Source organism: Oncorhynchus keta, chromosome 4 (assembly GCF_023373465.1).
Source record: "Oncorhynchus keta strain PuntledgeMale-10-30-2019 chromosome 4, Oket_V2, whole genome shotgun sequence".
In the NCBI taxonomy this organism is placed as follows: domain Eukaryota; kingdom Metazoa; phylum Chordata; class Actinopteri; order Salmoniformes; family Salmonidae; genus Oncorhynchus; species Oncorhynchus keta.
Genome location: NC_068424.1, coordinates 79247758 through 79268519, shown reverse-complemented (window position 1 = coordinate 79268519; position 20762 = coordinate 79247758). Strand labels below are relative to the sequence as shown.

The window sequence follows — 20762 nt, the reverse complement described above, 5'->3', positions numbered from 1 at the left end:
TGGTTCCAGAATGGAACAGTTCCTCGTGTCTGATGTTTCCAGAATGGAACAGTTCCTCGTGTCTGATGTTTCCAGAATGGAACAGTTCCTCGTGTCTGATGGTTCCAGAATGGAACAGTTCCTCGTGTCTGATGTTTCCAGAATGGAACAGTTCCTCGTGTCTGATGGTTCCAGAATGGAACAGTTCCTCGTGTCTGATGTTTCCAGAATGGAACAGTTCCTTGTGTCTGATGGTTCCAGAATGGAACAGTTCCTCGTGTCTGATGGTTCCAGAATGGAACAGTTCCTCGTGTCTGATGTTTCCAGAATGGAACAGTTCCTCGTGTCTGATGGTTCCAGAATGGAACAGTTCCTCGTGTCTGATGGTTCCAGAATGGAACAGTTCCTCGTGTCTGATGGTTCCAGAATGGAACAGTTCCTCGTGTCTGATGGTTCCAGAATGGAACAGTTCCTCGTGTCTGATGGTTCCAGAATGGAACAGTTCCTCGTGTCTGATGTTTCCAGAATGGAACAGTTCCTCGTGTCTGATGGTTCCAGAATGGAACAGTTCCTCGTGTCTGATGCTTCCAGAATGGAACAGTTCCTCGTGTCTGATGGTTCCAGAATGGAACAGTTCCTCGTGTCTGATGTTTCCAGAATGGAACAGTTCCTCGTGTCTGATGGTTCCAGAATGGAACAGTTCCTCGTGTCTGATGTTTCCAGAATGGAACAGTTCCTTGTGTCTGATGGTTCCAGAATGGAACAGTTCCTCGTGTCTGATGGTTCCAGAATGGAACAGTTCCTCGTGTCTGATGTTTCCAGAATGGAACAGTTCCTCGTGTCTGATGTTTCCAGAATGGAACAGTTCCTCGTGTCTGATGGTTCCAGAATGGAACAGTTCCTCGTGTCTGATGGTTCCAGAATGGAACAGTTCCTCGTGTCTGATGGTTCCAGAATGGAACAGTTCCTCGTGTCTGATGGTTCCAGAATGGAACAGTTCCTCGTGTCTGATGGTTCCAGAATGGAACAGTTCCTCGTGTCTGATGTTTCCAGAATGGAACAGTTCCTCGTGTCTGATGGTTCCAGAATGGAACAGTTCCTCGTGTCTGATGCTTCCAGAATGGAACAGTTCCTCGTGTCTGATGGTTCCAGAATGGAACAGTTCCTCGTGTCTGATGCTTCCAGAATGGAACAGTTCCTCGTGTCTGATGTTTCCAGAATGGAACAGTTCCTCGTGTCTGATGGTTCCAGAATGGAACAGTTCCTCGTGTCTGATGGTTCCAGAATGGAACAGTTCCTCGTGTCTGATGGTTCCAGAATGGAACAGTTCCTCGTGTCTGATAACAAAGGAGAAGGTGAGCGATGGAGGGTTGGAAAGAAGAAAAAAACGAGTGTCTTGACATCGGGTCTGTGTGAGGCCAGTTACGCTTCCTCTAGGGAATCACCATCTGTGACTAGAGATTAGACATGGTGTCAATTCCTCGTTCATCTTCCTCAGCCAAGACAGACACTGCCCAGCGAGAGCCGTCTCAGTGCCCAGATCAGGAGGCTTCAGACTTGGCTGGTGACAGCTGTCCTCTCCCCTCTTTGGTGCTTCTGAGCAGCAGGCTCCAGGATGTTTTCATTTTGCCGCTTCCTATTCCTAGCAGGGATGGAACAGCCACTCCCTAATGTCATTTAGTTTGGGGTATCCTATATCTGTCACGTTGGTCAAAACAACAAAGGATCTAAAATCTGCATTTCAAAACAATGTTAGCAACTCTCAATCTCTTAATTCAAAGACTCAATCATGGACAGTTGTGGCTGATTTATGTGATGTATTGTTATCTATACCTTCTTGCCCTTTGTGCTGTTGTCTATGCCCAATAATGTTTGTGCCATGTTTTGTGCTGCTACCATGTTGTGTTGCTACCATGTTGTTATGTTGTGTTGCTACCGTGCTGTGTTGTCATGTGTTGCTGCCTTGCTATGTTGTTGTCTTAGGTGTCTCTTTATGTAGTGTTGTGTTGTCTCTCTTTTCGTGATGTGTGTTTTGTCCTATATTTATATTGTATTTTTCATCCCAGGCGTTTGTCCCCGCAGGAGGCCTTTTGGTAGGCCGTCATTGTAAATAAGAATTTATTCTTAACTGACTTGCCCAGTTAAATAAAGGTTAAATGAAATAAAACTCTCTCTCTCTCCTTCCTGTCATGACAAATGCTAATGTTTCCTATTGTACTTCCATTGTAAGATGTTTTTCCATTGTCAGCCATCATCAATAGAATGTTAATACATTTCTATTGTTGTTTTAATGGGCTGGATTTAAAGGGGAAAATGTGCTAGAGTTTGGGGAAAAAAACACTGTGAAAGCCCCCTTAGAGGACAACGGGGTTCATGTCTTTCAATTCTTCCTCTAAGGTAAATCACAGTGCCACAATGAATCATTGTTGTAGTGAAGGATTCATCTGTTTGAACGATGAGCTCAGATCACAGAACGTGACATCTGAATATGTATTATATGCATTGATCTACCATCTGCTTCACCGATGTCCTTCTGAAAAACACAAAAAAACATGTTGAATTAATAAGGTCTGATCAACATTGTATTGGTTTCATTATGTAGTTACTGTACACTTTATATTAGAGTATTATAAATACTGTTCTAGTAACCAAGCCCACATAACAGTCTGATCAATGACTTCACTAAATTTGAGACCTCTTTATATACAGTGGATGCCGTGATATCAAACTGTTTGTTAAAGATGAGCTTCCAGCGTAAATCAGATATCATTCCCTCAAGGTCTTACTTATATCTGATGAACAGGGCCAGGTCCAGACCTTTGATGTAAACATCACTAGCAAGGTCAGCAGGAGAGGCTTGCTACCTACCTCCATGTCATCGTGATGGCCATAGATATGAATGCTGATCCGTCTATTACGAGGCTGTGCTGTCAGTCGTGGTGTGTTGACAGTGAAGGGTGACAGTAATTAGATTCCCCCCACCCCACCCCACCCCACCCCGTCCATTTGCTGCTGTCCAAATGAGTTACTCTCTGAATCTATGAAGGACCAATTCTCCAGTCCAGCTGGATTGGCATTGGGTTTGTTCTCCAGTCCAGATGGATTGGCATAGGGTTTGTTCTCCAGTCCAGATGGATGGATTGGCATTGAGTTGGTTCTCCAGTCTAGATGGATTGGCATTGGGTTTGTTCTCCAGTCCAGATGGATTGGCATTGAGTTGGTTCTCCAGTCTAGATGGATTGGCATTGGGTTTGTTCTCCAGTCCAGATGGATTGGCATTGGGTTTGTTCTCCAGTCCAGATGGATTGGCATTGGGTTTGTTCTCCAGTCTATATGGATTGGCATTGGGTTTGTTCTCCAGTCCAGATGGATTGGCATTGGGTTTGTTCTCCAGTCCAGATGGATTGGCATAGGGTTTGTTCTCCAGTCTAGATGGATTGGCATAGGGTTTGTTCTCCAGTCCAGATGGATTGGCATTGGGTTTGTTCTCCAGTCTAGATGGATTGGCATTGAGTTGGTTCTCCAGTCCAGATGGATTGGCATTGAGTTGGTTCTCCAGTCTGGATGGATTGGCATAGGGTTTGTTCTCCAGTCTAGATGGATTGGCATTGGGTTTGTTCTCCAGTCCAGATGGATTGGCATTGAGTTGGTTCTCCTGTCTAGATGGATTGGCATTGAGTTGGTTCTCCAGTCTAGATGGATTGGCATAGGGTTTGTTCTCCAGTCTAGATGGATTGGCATTGGGTTTGTTCTCCAGTCCAGATGGATTGGCATTGGGTTTGTTCTCCAGTCTATATGGATTGGCATTGGGTTTGTTCTCCAGTCCAGATGGATTGGCATTGGGTTTGTTCTCCAGTCTATATGGATTGGCATTGGGTTTGTTCTCCAGTCCAGATGGATTGGCATAGGGTTTGTTCTCCAGTCCAGATGGATTGGCATAGGGTTTGTTCTCCAGTCCAGATGGATTGGCATAGGGTTTGTTCTCCAGTCTGGATGGATGGATTGGCTTTGGGTTTGTTCTCCAGTCCAGCTGGATTGGCATTGAGTTGGTTCTCCAGTCTGGATGGATTGGCATTGGGTTTGTTCTCCAGTCTAGATGGATTGGCATTGGGTTTGTTCTCCAGTCCAGATGGATTGGCATTGGGTTGGTTCTCCAGTCTGGATGGATTGGCATTGGGTTTGTTCTCCAGTCTAGATGGATTGGCATTGGGTTTGTTCTCCAGTCTGGATGGATTGGCATTGGGTTTGTTCTCCAGTCCAGATGGATTGGCATAGGGTTTGTTCTCCAGTCTAGATGGATTGGCATTGGGTTTGTTCTCCAGTCTAGATGGATTGGCATTGAGTTGGTTCTCCAGTCTAGATGGATTGGCATTGAGTTGGTTCTCCAGTCCAGATGGATTGGCATTGAGTTGGTTCTCCAGTCTAGATGGATTGGCATAGGGTTTGTTCTCCAGTCTAGATGGATTGGCATTGGGTTTGTTCTCCAGTCCAGATGGATTGGCATTGAGTTGGTTCTCCTGTCTAGATGGATTGGCATTGAGTTGGTTCTCCAGTCTAGATGGATTGGCATAGGGTTTGTTCTCCAGTCTAGATGGATTGGCATTGGGTTTGTTCTCCAGTCCAGATGGATTGGCATTGGGTTTGTTCTCCAGTCTATATGGATTGGCATTGGGTTTGTTCTCCAGTCCAGATGGATTGGCATTGGGTTTGTTCTCCAGTCTATATGGATTGGCATTGGGTTTGTTCTCCAGTCCAGATGGATTGGCATAGGGTTTGTTCTCCAGTTCAGATGGATTGGCATAGGGTTTGTTCTCCAGTCCAGATGGATTGGCATAGGGTTTGTTCTCCAGTCTGGATGGATGGATTGGCATTGGGTTTGTTCTCCAGTCCAGCTGGATTGGCATTGAGTTGGTTCTCCAGTCTGGATGGATTGGCATTGGGTTTGTTCTCCAGTCTAGATGGATTGGCATTGGGTTTGTTCTCCAGTCCAGATGGATTGGCATTGGGTTGGTTCTCCAGTCTGGATGGATTGGCATTGGGTTTGTTCTCCAGTCTAGATGGATTGGCATTGGGTTTGTTCTCCAGTCTGGATGGATTGGCATTGGGTTTGTTCTCCAGTCTAGATGGATTGGCATAGGGTTTGTTCTCCAGTCTAGATGGATTGGCATTGGGTTTGTTCTCCAGTCTAGATGGATTGGCATTGAGTTGGTTCTCCAATCTAGATGGATTGGCATTGGGTTTGTTCTCCAGTCCAGATGGATTGGCATTGGGTTTGTTCTCCAGTCCAGATGGATTGGCATTGGGTTTGTTCTCCAGTCTAGATGGATTGGCATAGGGTTTTTTCCTCCAGTCCAGATGGATTGGCATTGGGTTTGTTCTCCAGTCCAGATGGATTGGCATTGAGTTGGTTCTCCAGTCTAGATGGATTGGCATCGAGTTGGTTCTCCAGTCTAGATGGATTGGCATTGGGTTTGTTCTCCAGTCTATATGGATTGGCATTGGGTTTGTTCTCCAGTCTAGATGGATTGGCATTGGGTTTGTTCTCCAGTCTAGATGGATTGGCATTGAGTTGGTTCTCCAGTCTAGATGGATTGGCATTGGGCTTGTTCTCCAGTCCAGATGGATTGGCATTGAGTTGGTTCTCCAGTCTATATGGATTGGCATTGGGTTTGTTCTCCAGTCTAGATGGATTGGCATTGGGTTTGTTCTCCAGTCCGGATGGATTGGCATTGAGTTGGTTCTCCAGTCTAGATGGATTGGCATTGAGTTGGTTCTCCAGTCCAGATGGATTGGCATTGGGTTTGTTCTCCAGTCCAGATGGATTGCCATTGGGTTTGTTCTCCAGTCCAGATGGATTGGCATTGGGTTTGTTCTCTAGTCTAGATGGATTGGCATTGGGTTGGTTCTCCAGTCTAGATGGATTGGCATTGGGTTTGTTCTCTAGTCTAGATGGATTGGCATTGGGTTTGTTCTCCAGTCTAGACAGATTGGCATTGGGTTTGTTCTCCAGTCTAGATGGATTGGCATTGAGTTGGTTCTCCAGTCTAGATGGATTGGCATTGAGTTGGTTCTCTAGTCTAGATGGATTGGCATTGGGTTTGTTCTCCAGTCCAGATGGATTGGCATTGAGTTGGTTCTCCAGTCTAGATGGATTGGCATTGAGTTGGTTCTCTAGTCTAGATGGATTGGCATTGGGTTTGTTCTCCAGTCCAGATGGATTGACATTGGGTTTGTTCTCCAGTCCAGATGGATTGGCATTGAGTTGGTTCTCCAGTCTAGATGGATTGGCATTGAGTTGGTTCTCTAGTCTAGATGGATTGGCATTGGGTTTGTTCTCCAGTCCAGATGGATTGGCATTGGGTTTGTTCTCCAGTCTAGATGGATTGGCATTGAGTTGGTTCTCTAGTCTAGATGGATTGGCATTGGGTTTGTTCTCCAGTCCAGATGGATTGGCATTGAGTTGGTTCTCCAGTCTAGATGGATTGGCATTGAGTTGGTTCTCTAGTCTAGATGGATTGGCATTGGGTTTGTTCTCTAGTCTAGATGGATTGGCATTGAGTTGGTTCTCTAGTCTAGATGGATTGGCATTGGGTTTGTTCTCCAGTCCAGATGGATTGGCATTGAGTTGGTTCTCCAGTCTAGATGGATTGGCATTGAGTTGGTTCTCCAGTCTAGATGGATTGGCATTGAGTTGGTTCTCTAGTCTAGATCGATTGGCATTGGGTTTGGCTCTTTAATTGATTGAGCACCTTTCATTTCAAGGTATTCTCAGTTGTTATGTTCTCACTTAGGTAGAAGTCAAATGCCTGATTTCTCTGCATAAAATATTTGAGGAAACAGTAGAACGCAGAGACAGCTGTCAATCACAGTACATCAATTGTTTGCTCAAACATGACCCTCCCACCATATGTTACTATTCAATGTCAATACCAGTCAATTCCAGAACAGGAATTCTAATTCTAAATATCTTCAATGCTTTTTAATTAGGAACATTTGGAATTGGATTATTGTTTAATTTCTGAATTGACCTCAACCCTGCAACCCACTATTACCCACTGATCACTGATAGCCTCGGACGCCATGCTCTTCACAAGACGAGATTTGGAAGGATTGCTCCGCGAGACGACCCTCACCCTGATTCTCCATTCTCCCACTAGCTACTAATCACGATAAAGGGTAGATGTGAGGGAAATAACCATCCTTTCTTCACTGAATTGAAATATACGTAACTCACAGCCCCCAGCCTCCTCAACCCTTCCAAACACAAATGCTCTGCTTTCAAGATTGAAAATAATTGATTCCAGTAATATAATTGGAAGAAAAACAGAATGACGTTTATACATTATAAATAGCCTTTGGAGGTTAGATAGATATTAATTTAGTTTATCTTGTGTATACATTTGAATGAATTTAATGTACCAGGTGGTCTATCAATCAGTACATCAGGTGCTGCTGCTCTCTGTTTATCATATATGCATAGTCACTTTAACTATACATTCATGTACATACTACCTCAGTTGGCCCGACCAACCAGTTCTCCCGCACATTGGCTAACCGGGATATCTGCATTGTGTCCCACCCACCACCCGCCAACCCCTCTTTTACGCTACTGCTACTCTCTGTTCATCATATATGCATAATCACTTTAACCATATCTACATGTACATACTACCTCAATCAGCCTGACTAACCGGTGTCTGTATGTAGCCTCGCTACTTTTATAGCCTCTCTACTGTATATAGTCTTTTTACTGTTGTTTTATTTCTTTACTTACTTACTGTTCACCTAATACCTTTTTTAGACTATTGGTTAGAGCCTGTAAGTAAGCATTTCACTGTAAGGTCTATCTATACCTGTTGTATTCAGCATTTCACTGTATGGTCTACCTACACCTGTTGTATTCAGCGCACGTGACAAATAAACTTTGATTTGATTTGAGGTAGCAAGCATTCAAGATGGTGTGCCAAATATGTCTTTTATTGGATGGTGGATGAGAATGTATGTGTTTTGTACAGAAAAAAAACAGATGTTTTTACTGATTTCTTGTTTGTCTTGAAATTTTCATTGGAGATTCTCCATTGAGCGTCATTCATTTTCAGTCCGGGAGTAGTAGGTCTAATCTGGGGTTGTCAAACCGACCCTATGCTTCTTTAACAGTAGTATTAGAGACATGTCAACTTTTCTGTATGTCTTTCCGTCAGTCCATTACACCCACCAGTGAAAATAAAATCTGCTGCCTGCACTATAGTGGGCTATGGATTTTTCAGGGGGTTAAGGGTTATGTCTGGAGGAGGTAGTGACAGTACAGCCAACCTCTCTATACTGTAATCCACTATGGCTGTTTTTCTGCAAGAACATAGGCCCGTAGGATTTCTTAGTTAGTTTGATGAAATATGAAGCCCAAACAAATTACTATGCTAATGCCTTTTATGTATGCTTTTACTATGAGAAATGAATTCATTAAGCCACTTTCAACTGTCCATCATTCAAAGCTGTAAAACAAGGAATATATATATATTTTTTTAACGCAATACAGACACTAATCCATGTATAGGTTTCTAATTCTGGATTAGCTAGATGTTAAACTTCACAGCTTCTATTCCGTCACATTACAGGGATTTTCTATTTTAGTTTCACATAGAGAGTATTATGAGTATGATCTTATTTTCATGAGTAACTATTGGAAATTAAATTAAAAGGGTCTGGCTTGTGGTTTAATTCATCTCCATATTAACATTTCACTATTGTTGCACCTTATCTGACTATCAAATCATTTCTGGGTAACAATTAAGTATCTTACTGTGATTGTTTTCAATCAAAAAGGTAAAAAAAAAAAAAAATAGCTTCTTAGCAAATAGCCATTTCTCAAGCAATAATTTTTCTGGGATTGTCTGGGAGTGGTCTGAGTGGGGAGGGGGAATGTGAAAACAGGCTGTTATTGGCTGAGAGGTTTGGAACTCTCTTATTTGCCGCCTTGATGACATCACCAGGCAGGCCAGAACGCCATCCCACCAAAACAGACTGAAATTTCAGACAGTTTTTTCAAACTGCTCTAACACTAAAAGGGCATTATCATAATTTTCACAATTTCACAGTATTATTACAACCTCCATAGTGTGGAAATATATATCTATATCTTGAACGGAATGTAAAATACTGTAAGAACATGACATTAATACTGTACAAATGTCTCTGAATCTCTCCTTTAAATCTCTTTTCAACTGATAAAGTACTTTTGTCATCCTACATCAGAGTCTAAGCAGGGTAGGATAGGTGGCCAGTTAATAGGTAGAAGATACACTATACAGCTGGATAGAAATGAGTAATACACATCTACAGTACATTACAAATACTGTTCGCTCATAATGAGAAGAATCTTCAAAATCATCCAAGAACAATTTAACAATTCTTTTAATCAAATGTTTTATTTGTTATGCATTTTAATTTCCCAAATGTATGATGACTCAGTTCCATTGATGAGACAAGTCTACGGCGTTTTGGTTCCACATAGATTATATGACATGCAGATAAGGAAACAAATATTATAATAACTCATATTTTACATTCTCAAACCCCGACACCCTCAATTTATTATTATTGACGAAGATCCTCAAACGGACATAATGAACAGCATTTTATTAGCCTTTTTCTAGCATCAGTCACATTGAAAAGTACAGCAACAGTGAGCCACATAGATAATTGTTCTAAAAGAAAGGTTGACACAATGATTGATCCCACAATATTTTCCCTCCATAGGGAACGATCAAAATACATTTTAGTGCAAATATCAAAACATTGGAATGTATTTAAGGTTTTGCGTTCGTTTACCCTTTCACACTAGTGTTAGTTGTACAGTCTTAGTCAGCAGATCTTATTACAACAGAATATATGGCTGAAAAGGCACCCTATTCCCTATACACGCTCAGAAGAAAAGGTGCTATCTAGAACCTAAAAGGGTTTTACGTCTGTCCCCATTGGAGAACCATTTGAAGAAGCTTTTATAGTTCCAGGTAGAGCCCTTTTGGTTCCAGGGAAAACTCTTTAGCGTTCCATGTAGAACCCTTTTCACAGAGGGTTCTACCTGGAACTAAAAAGTGTTCTCCTATGGGGACAGCCGAAGAACCCCTTTGGAACCCTTTTTTACTAAGAGTGTCGGGTCCTAATTTTGACCAGGAATAGGGTGCCATAGCACTAGCAGGCAGTGGCTGCTTTCTCAAGACTGGACTGCATGCCCCACTGCATGGTGGGAGTCTTTCTGTGCATAGTGCTTAGTTTCACACCTCTTTTCGGCAGGACAACAAGCTGGCTAGTTATGAGCTTAAAGGTGTTAAGCAACATGACAGAGATGTAACAGCAGTCCAGTCGTCCAAATAAAAGTCCCACGTCAATCTCAATAACGTCTACAGTTTGACAGACAATAAAGTTGACCGGAGTGAACTATTTGACAGGTTTAATCTGAAACAGGATGTGTGATCTAATCTTAAACCCTGACCACACTAGAAATCTCCAGATATCATTGCGTGAAAAAAATGTATTTGAAGAAGTAAACATCTCTCTCAGACTAATTATACATTTTATTGTATTTATTATTATTTTTATTTTTTTAAATTTTAATGTATATATCATATAATAATCACTTATTTTAGAAATATCCCCATACCCATGTTGATCGTTTTGACATGAACATGATGTCAGGTAAAACAGTCATTCCGTCTTTGGACAAAGTATACCCATGAAAGTTAAGATGGAATGTAGGCGTTACATTTAAAGTTTACCATGACAACAGAATAGTTTGTCTCTCCATGACAACAGAAACGAACTTAATAATGCAATATCAGACCTTTGTTAACCTATAAAACCTGATATCATTTGTCTTTTTCTTATCCTGAACCATAGTCCGAAGACTACTGTCAAAGTCCAAGTAATATACTGGAGAAAAAGTATAATTCTGTAGCTTTTCCACCTTTTCAAGTTCACCAGGGCTGGGCTCAATTCCATTTCAAATCAGTCAAAAATAGGAATGTTCTTGTGTAATACCAGAGGACACATATCTACATGATTAAATCATGCTATCTGAGAGCTTTATGAGCCTTGTGTTCTTGGCCTTGCTAATAATAGGTCCAAAGAACATCAATAAATATTTAATGCAACCAAAATATCTAGTAAACATTACCGGAACAAGTATTGTTTGTGACAGATGTACTCATCTACTCTATGTGGAAATGATAATAGCCCTTCTCAAAAATATGTTCCACACAGAGAGAGAGAGAGAGAAAAGGAGAGAGAGAGAGAGAGAGAGAGAAGGAGAGAGAGAAGGAGAGAGAGAGAGAGAGAGAGAGAGAGAGAGAGAGAGAGAGAGAGAGAGAGAGGAGAGAAGGAGAGAGGGAGAAAGAGAGAGAGAGAGGAGAGAAGGAGAGAGGGAGAAGGAGAGAGGAGAGGAGGAGAGAGAGGAGAGAGGAGAGAGGAGAGAAGGAGAGAGGGAGAGAGAGAGAGAGAGAGAGAGAGAGAGAGAGAGAGAGAGAGAGAGAGAGAGAGAGAGAGAGAGAGAGAGAGAGAAAGAAATATGGCTGTTTTTCCTGTTTAACAATCCCTACTCTAAACAATTCCAGGAGGAAAGTGTGAGTCTCCAAGTTGGATTTTGGACACAGATTTATGCCCCTATCCCAGCCAGGGACAATCACCCAACCATCATATTCACTAATATGCTGCACCAAGTCATAGAGAAATGTGCATTATAAGTGTAAAGCCAAATTCAAACCACTCAGACATGTTCCATACATAACTGCAATTACAAGAGCATGTGTACAACTGGGGCAGAATATTTAAGTGTGATCTGTATGCTGATTGGAATACATGCTATTATCTTAGAGGACAATAATATACACAGATGTTTGATTTTATGGTTACTGCATATAGTATGTCCCCAAGGAAGCATATCTGAACTACAGGTATTGGGAGGAAGACAAAAACCTCAACAGCTTCTTTGACCAAAATGGAAACATATTGTTAAAATGGTCTGTAATAAGGAGAGCAAATCTGTATGGCAACACATCCTGTCTGGACTTTACTTGGGCAGTGGCACACTATCTCTGTGATGTGTGTTATGTAGTCTGGGATTTAGGAGAAACCAATTAGAAACTCAACGCATACTTATAGTTAACATAAGTGTTGTTGAATATTAAATATATACCGTTGAAGTGGGGAAGTTTACATACACTTAGGTTGGAGTCATTAAAACTTGTTTTTCAACCACTCCACACATGTCTTGTTAACAAACTATGGTTTTGGCAAGTTGGTTAGGACATCTACTTTGTGCATGAAACAAGTACTTTTTTCAACAATTGTTTATAGACAGATTATTTCACTTATAATTCACTGCATCACAATTCCAGTGGGTCAGAAGTTTACATACACTAAGATTACTGTGCCTTTAAACAGCTTGGAAAATTCCCCAAAATTATGTCATGGCTTTAGAAGCTTCTGATAGGCTAATTTACATTATTTGAGTCAATTGGAGGTGAAACTGTGGATGTATTTCAAGGCCTACCTTCAAACTCAGTGCCTCTGCTTGACGTCATGGGAAAATCAGAAGAAATCAGCCAAGACCCCAGAATTTTTTTTAAAGGCAATGCTACCAAATACTAATGGAGTATGTCAACTTCTGACCCACTGGGAATGTGATGTAATAAATAAAAGCTTAAATAAATCATTCTCTCTATGATTATTCTAACATTTCACATTCTTAAAATAAAGTGGTGATCCTAACGGACCTAAAACAAGGATTTTTTTTACTAGGATTAAATGTCAGGAATTGTGAAAAACTGAGTTTAAATGTATTTGGTTAAGGTGTATGTAAACTTCCGACTTCAACTGTAATTACATACAGATAAAGGTAGGGTTGAAGCCGCCCTTCGTAAAACATGTTTGTCATGAAAAAAATCACATCATCACATAAAAGCAGGTCTGGTTGAGCAAGCATAAATTAATAGCATCTGGGGATGTTACAGCAGTATGATGTTATAGGAGTAGGATGTTACAGCAGTATGATGTTATAGGAGTAGGATGTTATAGGGCCAGGTGTTATAGGAGTAGGATGTTATAGGGCCAGGTGTTATAGGAGTAGGGTGTTATAGGGCCAGGTGTTACAGCAGTATGATGTTATAGGAGTAGGATGTTATAGGGCCAGGTGTTATAGGAGTAGGATGTTATAGCAGTATGATGTTATAGGAGTAGGATGTTATAGCAGTATGATGTTATAGGAGTAGGATGTTACAGCAGTATGATGTTATAGGAGTAGGATGTTATAGCAGTATGATGTTATAGGAGTAGGATATTATAGCAGTATGATGTTATAGCAGTATGATGTTATAGGAGTAGGATGTTATAGCAGTATGATGTAATAGGAGTAGGGTGTTATAGGGCCAGGTGTTATAGGGCCAGGTGTTATAGGGCCAGGTGTTATAGGAGTAGGGTGTTATAGGGCCAGGCATTATAGGAGTAGGGTGTTATAGGGCCAGGTGTTATAGGAGTAGGGTGTTATAGGAGTAGGGTGTTATAGGGCCAGGTGTTATAGGGAGTAGGGTGTTATAGGAGTAGGATGTTATAGCAGTATGATGTAATAGGAGTATGATGTTATAGGGCCAGGTGTTATAGGAGTAGGGTGTTATAGGGCCAGGTGTTATAGGGAGTAGGGTGTTATAGGGCCAGGTGTTATAGTAGGGTGTTATAGGGCCACGTGTTATAGGACCAGGTGTTATAGGAGTAGGGTGTTATAGGGCCTGGTGTTATAGGAGTAGGGTGTTATAGGGCCTGGTGTTATAGGGCCAGGTGTTATAGGGAGTAGGGTGTTATAGGGCCTGGTGTTATAGGAGTAGGGTGTTATAGGGCCAGGTGTTATAGGGAGTAGGGTGTTATAGGAGTAGGGTGTTATAGGGCCTGGTGTTATAGGGCCAGGTGTTATAGGGAGTAGGGTGTTATAGGGTCTGGTGTTATAGGAGTAGGGTGTTATAGGGCCTGGTGTTATAGGAGTAGGGTGTTATAGGGCCTGGTGTTATAGGGCCAGGTGTTATAGGGAGTAGGGTGTTATAGGGCCTGGTGTTATAGGGAGTAGGGTGTTATAGGGCCAGGTGTTATAGGAGTAGGGTGTTATAGGGCCAGGTGTTATAGGAGTAGGGTGTTATAGGGCCAGGTATTATAGGAGTAGGGTGTTATAGGGCCAGGTGTTATAGGGCCTGGTGTTATAGGGCCAGGTGTTATAGGAGTAGGGTGTTATAGGACCAGGTGTAATAGGAGTAGGGTGTTATAGGGCCAGGTGTTATAGGAGTAGGGTGTTATAGGACCAGGTGTTATAGGAGTAGGGTGTTATAGGGCCAGGTGTTATAGGAGTAGGGTGTTATAGGGCCAGGTATTATAGGAGTAGGGTGTTATAGGACCAGGTGTAATAGGAGTAGGGTGTTATAGGACCAGGTGTTATAGGGCCAGGTGTTATAGGAGTAGGGTGTTCTAGGGCCAGGTATTATAGGAGTAGGGTGTTATAGGGAGTAGGGTGTTATAGGAGTAGGGTGTTATAGGAGTAGGGTGTTATAGGGCCAGGTGTTATAGGAGTAGGGTGTTATAGGGCCAGGTGTTATAGGAGTAGGGTGTTATAGGGCCAGGTGTTATAGGAGTAGGGTGTTATAGGAGTAGGGTGTTATAGGAGTAGGATGTTATAGGGCCAGGTGTTATAGGAGTAGGATGTTATAGGGCCAGGTGTTATAGGGCCAGGTATTATAGGAGTAGGGTGTTATAGGGCCAGGTGTTATAGGACCAGGTGTTATAGGGCCAGGTGTTATAGGAGTAGGGTGTTATAGGGCCAGGTGTTATAGGGCCAGGTGTTATAGGGAGTAGGGTGTTATAGGGAGTAGGGTGTTATAGGGCCAGGTATTATAGGAGTAGGGTGTTATAGGGAGTAGGGTGTTATAGGACCAGGTGTTATAGGACCAGGTGTTATAGGGCCAGGTGTTATAGGAGTAGGGTGTTATAGGGCCAGGTGTTATAGGAGTAGGGTGTTCTAGGGCCAGGTGTTATAGGGCCAGGTGTTATAGGGCCAGGTGTTATAGGGAGTAGGGTGTTATAGGGAGTAGGGTGTTATAGGGCCAGGTATTATAGGAGTAGGGTGTTATAGGGCCAGGTGTTATAGGAGTAGGGTGTTATAGGGCCAGGTATTATAGGAGTAGGGTGTTATAGGGCCAGGTGTTATAGGAGTAGGGTGTTATAGGGCCAGGTATTATAGGAGTAGGGTGTTATAGGAGTAGGGTGTTATAGGAGTAGGGTGTTATAGGAGTAGGGTGTTATAGGAGTAGGGTGTTATAGGGCCAGGTGTTATAGGAGTAGGGTGTTATAGGGCCAGGTATTATAGGAGTAGGGTGTTATAGGAGTAGGGTGTTATAGGAGTAGGGTGTTATAGGGCCAGGTATTATAGGAGTAGGGTGTTATAGGAGTAGGGTGTTATAGGGCCAGGTATTATAGGAGTAGGGTGTTATAGGAGTAGGGTGTTATAGGAGTAGGGTGTTATAGGGCCAGGTATTATAGGAGTACGGTGTTATAGGAGTAGGGTGTTATAGGAGTAGGGTGTTATAGGAGTAGGGTGTTATAGGAGTAGGGTGTTATAGGAGTAGGGTGTTATAGGAGTAGGGTGTTATAGGGCCACGTGTTATAGGAATACATTTTACAGCATTAGATATAAATTTATGGACTGAGTTTGAAAATTATTTTTAAAATCTTTGGACATTTTTTAGGAGCTGAATGAAAGTACATGATGGAGTTACAAGATGGAGATCGATAAATACACAGAGACATGTTCTAATACGACATATAATTCAGATATATCAATATAATTCAGTCCATTTGTCATCAACAAACTGTATGTGGTCGACACAGGCCATCCACAGAGCTGAGAATCTACAACAGCCCAAACTTCTGGATTTAGTAAACAGAGTCTGTTGCCGGGAGACTACTGGCCATAGGCCATCTTTTGTATTGTAGTATTTGGTGTAATTTCCCTCCTCTGTCCCTTTAGTTTTGTATGCTGGAGATGTGAAAGGAATGTGTTAAGTCTTTTTTTTAGCGGGCATATGGCACAACTATTACAGTCTAGTTAGAGTTTGTGCCCATAAGATTCAGAGACACTTATAAACAGGGTCTATATGAATCAACAACATGGTGTCACGTCACGATAGAAACACACACACACACACACACACAGTATAAACACACAGTACAAGTAGTAGTACACAGACATCATTACAATGGCTTCATCATATTTCTCCTTGTCTTTTCTTTGCGTATACACTTGTTAGCATACAGTTGATGAGAAGGGTTTAGACACATAGGTAGATAGTTTTGTTAAGCTATGTTTTTTCTTTGCAGAAAACAAACGTTATCATGTTTTTTTTGCAGTTGAAACAATATGGCTTTACCTAGTGAAATCCCTATCAGACTTTTTTTTTTAAATTACAAATAATCTACTCATAACCTATGATTATTGAAATGTTTTTGTTCATTTTTCGAATATATCAATCTTCAATGTCATTTAGCCATCTACGTTATTAGAAAGATATGGGCATTTCTTACAATAAAACTTCACAGGATTTGGTCTTTGGAAAGTGAAACCCAAAATGACAGCAGTATTCATACAACTGTATGTTGCCAGCCTATTCCTACTGCTATCAACAAGACCAAATCTGGACCACTTCCTTAGTTCTGGACCACTTCCTTAGTTCTGGACCACTTCCTTAGTTCTGGACCACTTCCTTACTTCTGGACCACTTCCTTAGTTCTGGACCACTTCCTTACTTCTGGACCACTTCCTTACTTCTGGACTAAGGACCACTTCTTTACTTCTGGACTAAGGACCACTTCCTTAGTTCTGGACCACTTCCTTAGTTCTGGACCACTTCCTTACTTCTGGACCACTTCCTTAGTTCTGGACCACTTCCTTACTTCTGGACCACTTCCTTAGTTCTGGACCACTTCCTTACTTCTGGACCACTTCCTTAGTTCTGGACCACTTCCTTAGTTCTGGACCACTTCCTTAGTTCTGGACCACTTCCTTACTTCTGGACCACTTCCTTAGTTCTGGACCACTTCCTTACTTCTGGACCACTTCCTTAGTTCTGGACCACTTCCTTAGTTCTGGACCACTTCCTTACTTCTGGACCACTTCCTTACTTCTGGAAAGTTTCCTTATTTACTAGTTACAAAATAAATTATCGTTTTTTCCCCAGTATCTTTGGATTTGATATTAATGAATTTAAACAGTAATTAGTTAAGCATGTACTTTGTGTAAAACAGACATGTGGTAGTAGTAGTGAAATAATGACATAGGCAGTATTGGCTTCCTTCAATGTAATGCAGTTCTGATTATTTCCTTGTCTTTGGCATTAACCACCAACTGCTAAATATGATGTTGACTAAATCATTTTTATAGAACTGTGCTTGTTTTTCTTCTTCTCTACATTGAATATGAATCGTTTGTACAGTATTCTATGGATAATCTGAGTGTATAATGTTGAATATGAATCGTGTGTACAGTATTCTCTGGATAATCTGAGTGTATAATGTTGAATATGAATTGTGTGTACAGTATTCTCTGGATAATCTGAGTGTATAATGTTGAATATGAATCGTGTGTACAGTATTCTCTGGATAATCTGAGTGTATAATGTTGAATATGAATTGTGTGTACAGTATTCTCTGGATAATCTGAGTGTATAATGTTGAATATGAATCGTGTGTACAGTATTCTATGGATAATCTGTGTATAATGTTGAATATGAATCGTGTGTACAGTATTCTCTGGATAATCTGAGTGTATAATGTTGAATATGAATCGTGTGTACAGTATTCTATGGATAATCTGTGTATAATGTTGAATATGAATCGTGTGTACAGTATTCTATGGATCATCTGAGTGTATAATGTTGAATATGAATCGTGTGTACAGTATTCTATGGATAATCTGAGTGTATAATGTTGAATATGAATCGTGTGTACAGTATTCTATGGATAATCTGAGTGTATAATGTTGAATATGAATCGTGTGTACAGTATTCTCTGGATAATCTGAGTGTATAATGTTGAATATGAATCGTGTGTACAGTATTCTATGGATAATCTGAGTGTATAATGTTGAATATGAATCGTGTGTACAGTATTCTATGGATAATCTGAGTGTATAATGTTGAATATGAATCGTGTGTACAGTATTCTCTGGATAATCTGAGTGTATAATGTTGAATATGAATCGTGTGTATTCTATGGATAATCTGAGTGTATAATGTTGAATATGAATCGTGTGTATTCTCTGGAAAATCTGAGTGTATAATGTTGAATATGAATCGTGTGTATTCTATGGATAATCTGAGTGTATAATGTTGAATATGAATCGTGTGTATTCTCTGGAAAATCTGAGTGTATAATGTTGAATATGAATCGTGTGTATTCTATGGATAATCTGAGTGTATAATGTTGAATATGAATCGTGTGTATTCTATGGATAATCTGAGTGTATAATGTTGAATATGAATCGTGTGTATTCTCTGGATAATCTGCAGTCTTGTCTGTCAGGCTGATAATTAGAGATGTTTTATATTAGTCGGGTTTTAAAAAGGGAAATCAAATATTCCAGATTACCTTAGTGTTTCATATCATAAGAGACCAGATCTATACATAGAGTCAGACTAACATTAAATACGTACGTCAATAATGTGGCCGGTTTACTTCCTTTTAAGACGAACACCACATTATAAAGTTAAATTACGTCGTCTAACGACTTCAACGAGACCCTCATTAACAGTTCCCCTGTTGGAGGAAGGTCCTACGAAGACACAGTCTAAACTAACTAAACTGCTGATCTCAAAAAGACCGAGAATAGAATATCCCCTTCCCATACAGTTACAGTAGCTTACTTACTATAAAAATAGAAAAAGCCAGTGAATTTTAAAAAAAGCGCTCCATCTTCAGATACGTGTTGGCAGTGCTTTTCAACCACATCAGCAGGAATTGCCCATTGAAGTGTCTGTCCATTAGTACGGTGGATTGAACCCTGCTCTCTAATGAATGGCTGGACAGAAACTCCTTACCCCAGTTAATACCAATGGCCAACCAATCCAAATGCATCTACCTGGTGCGGTGGATCGATCTACCAATGTTGGAATGTCAGATAAGTGGATAATTATTTTTTATATATACACTTAGTCGGTGGTTGAGAGACCGACCAAAAGCAGTGGGGCGGTATATACCCACATTGTGTCTAGTCTAGAAAACAACAAATATTTCTGTAAAGGCAGTGAATAGCCACCTCACACAGTTTGGCAAGAACCCTTCCACCTCTCCTACCCCCCTCCCCCAGTCCCAGATCTCCCCTCCCCTCCCCCTGTCCCAGATCTCCCCTCCCCCTCCCCTCCCCTGTCCCAGATCTCCCCTCCCCCTCTCCCAGTCCCAGATCTCCCCTCCCCTCCCCCAGTCCCAGATCTTCCCTCCCCTCCCCCTGTCCCAGATCTCACCTCCCCCAGTCCCAGAACTTCCCTCCCCTCCCTCAGTCCCAGATCTTCCCTCCCCTCCCCCAGTCCAAGATCTCCCTCCCCCAGTCCCAGATCTCCCCTCCCCCTGTCCCAGAATTCCCCTCCCCTCCCCCAGTCCAAGATCTCCCCTCCCCCAGTCCCAGATCTCCCCTCCCCTGTCCCAGAATTCCCCTCCCCCTCCCCCAGTCCCAGATCTCCCTCCCCTCCCCCTGTCCCAGATCTCCCTCCCCCTCCCCTGTCCCAGATCTCCCCTCCCCCAGTCCCAGATCTCCCCTCCCCCAGTCCCAGATCTCCCCTCCCTCCCCTGTCCCAGATCTCCCTCCCCTCCCCTGTCCCAGATCTCCCCTCCCCCAGTCCCAGATCTCCCCTCCCTCCCCCAGTCCCAGATCTCCCCTCCCCTCCCCTGTCCCAGATCTCCCTCCCCTGTCCCAGATCTCCCTCCCCCAGTCCCAGATCTCCCCTCCCCTCCCCTGTCCCAGATCTCCCCTCCCCTCCCCCAGTCCCAGATCTCCCTCCCCTCCCCCAGTCCCAGATCTCCCCTCCCCCTGTCCCAGATCTCCCCTCCCCTCCCCCAGTCCCAGATCTCCCCTCCCCTGTCCCAGACCTCCCCTCCCCCAGTCCCAGATCTCCCTCCCCTTGTCCCAGATCTCCCTCCCCTGTCCCAGATCTCCCCTCCCCCTCCCCCAGTCCAGATCTCCCCTCCCCCAGTCCCAGATCTCCCCTCCCCTCCCCAGTCCCAGATCTCCCCCTGTCCCAGATCTCCCCTCCCCTTCCCCAGTCACAGATCTCCCCTCCCCCAGTCCCAGATCTCCCCTCACCCTCCCCCAGTCCAGATCTCCCCTCCCCCAGTCCCAGATCTCCCTCCCCTCCCCCTGTCCCAGATCTCCCCTCCCCTCCCCCTGTCCCAGATCTCCCCTCCCCCAGTCCCAGATCTCCCTCCCCTCCCCCAGTCCCAGATCTCCCCTCCCCTCCCCCTGTCCCAGATCTCCCCTCCCCTGTCCCAGATCTCCCTCCCCCAGTCCCAGATCTCCCCTCCCCTCCCCTGTCCCAGATCTCCCCTCCCCTCCCCCAGTCCCAGATCTCCCCTCCCCTCCCCCAGTCCCAGATCTCCCTCCCCTGTCCCAGATCTCCCTCCCCTCCCCCAGTCCCAGATCTCCCTCCCCTGTCCCAGATCTCCCCTCCCCCAGTCCCAGATCTCCCTCCCCTTGTCCCAGATCTCCC

General features: G+C 42.9%; 1 long non-coding RNA gene across 4 annotated transcripts; it reads left to right on the top strand.

The window, feature by feature from the left end:
- Positions 1-11465: 11465 nt before the first annotated feature.
- On the top strand, positions 11466-19361 carry LOC127929220 (uncharacterized). 4 transcript variants are annotated; one of them, XR_008133929.1, is made up of 3 exons: positions 11466-13434; positions 13624-13686; positions 14137-19361. It is a non-coding gene; the product is annotated as an uncharacterized LOC127929220 (long non-coding RNA). The 4 variants fall into 4 exon arrangements; XR_008133930.1 differs by having other exon boundaries at positions 14106-19361; XR_008133934.1 differs by having other exon boundaries at positions 11466-13686; positions 14137-14228; positions 14322-19361.
- Positions 19362-20762: the final 1401 nt, after the last annotated feature.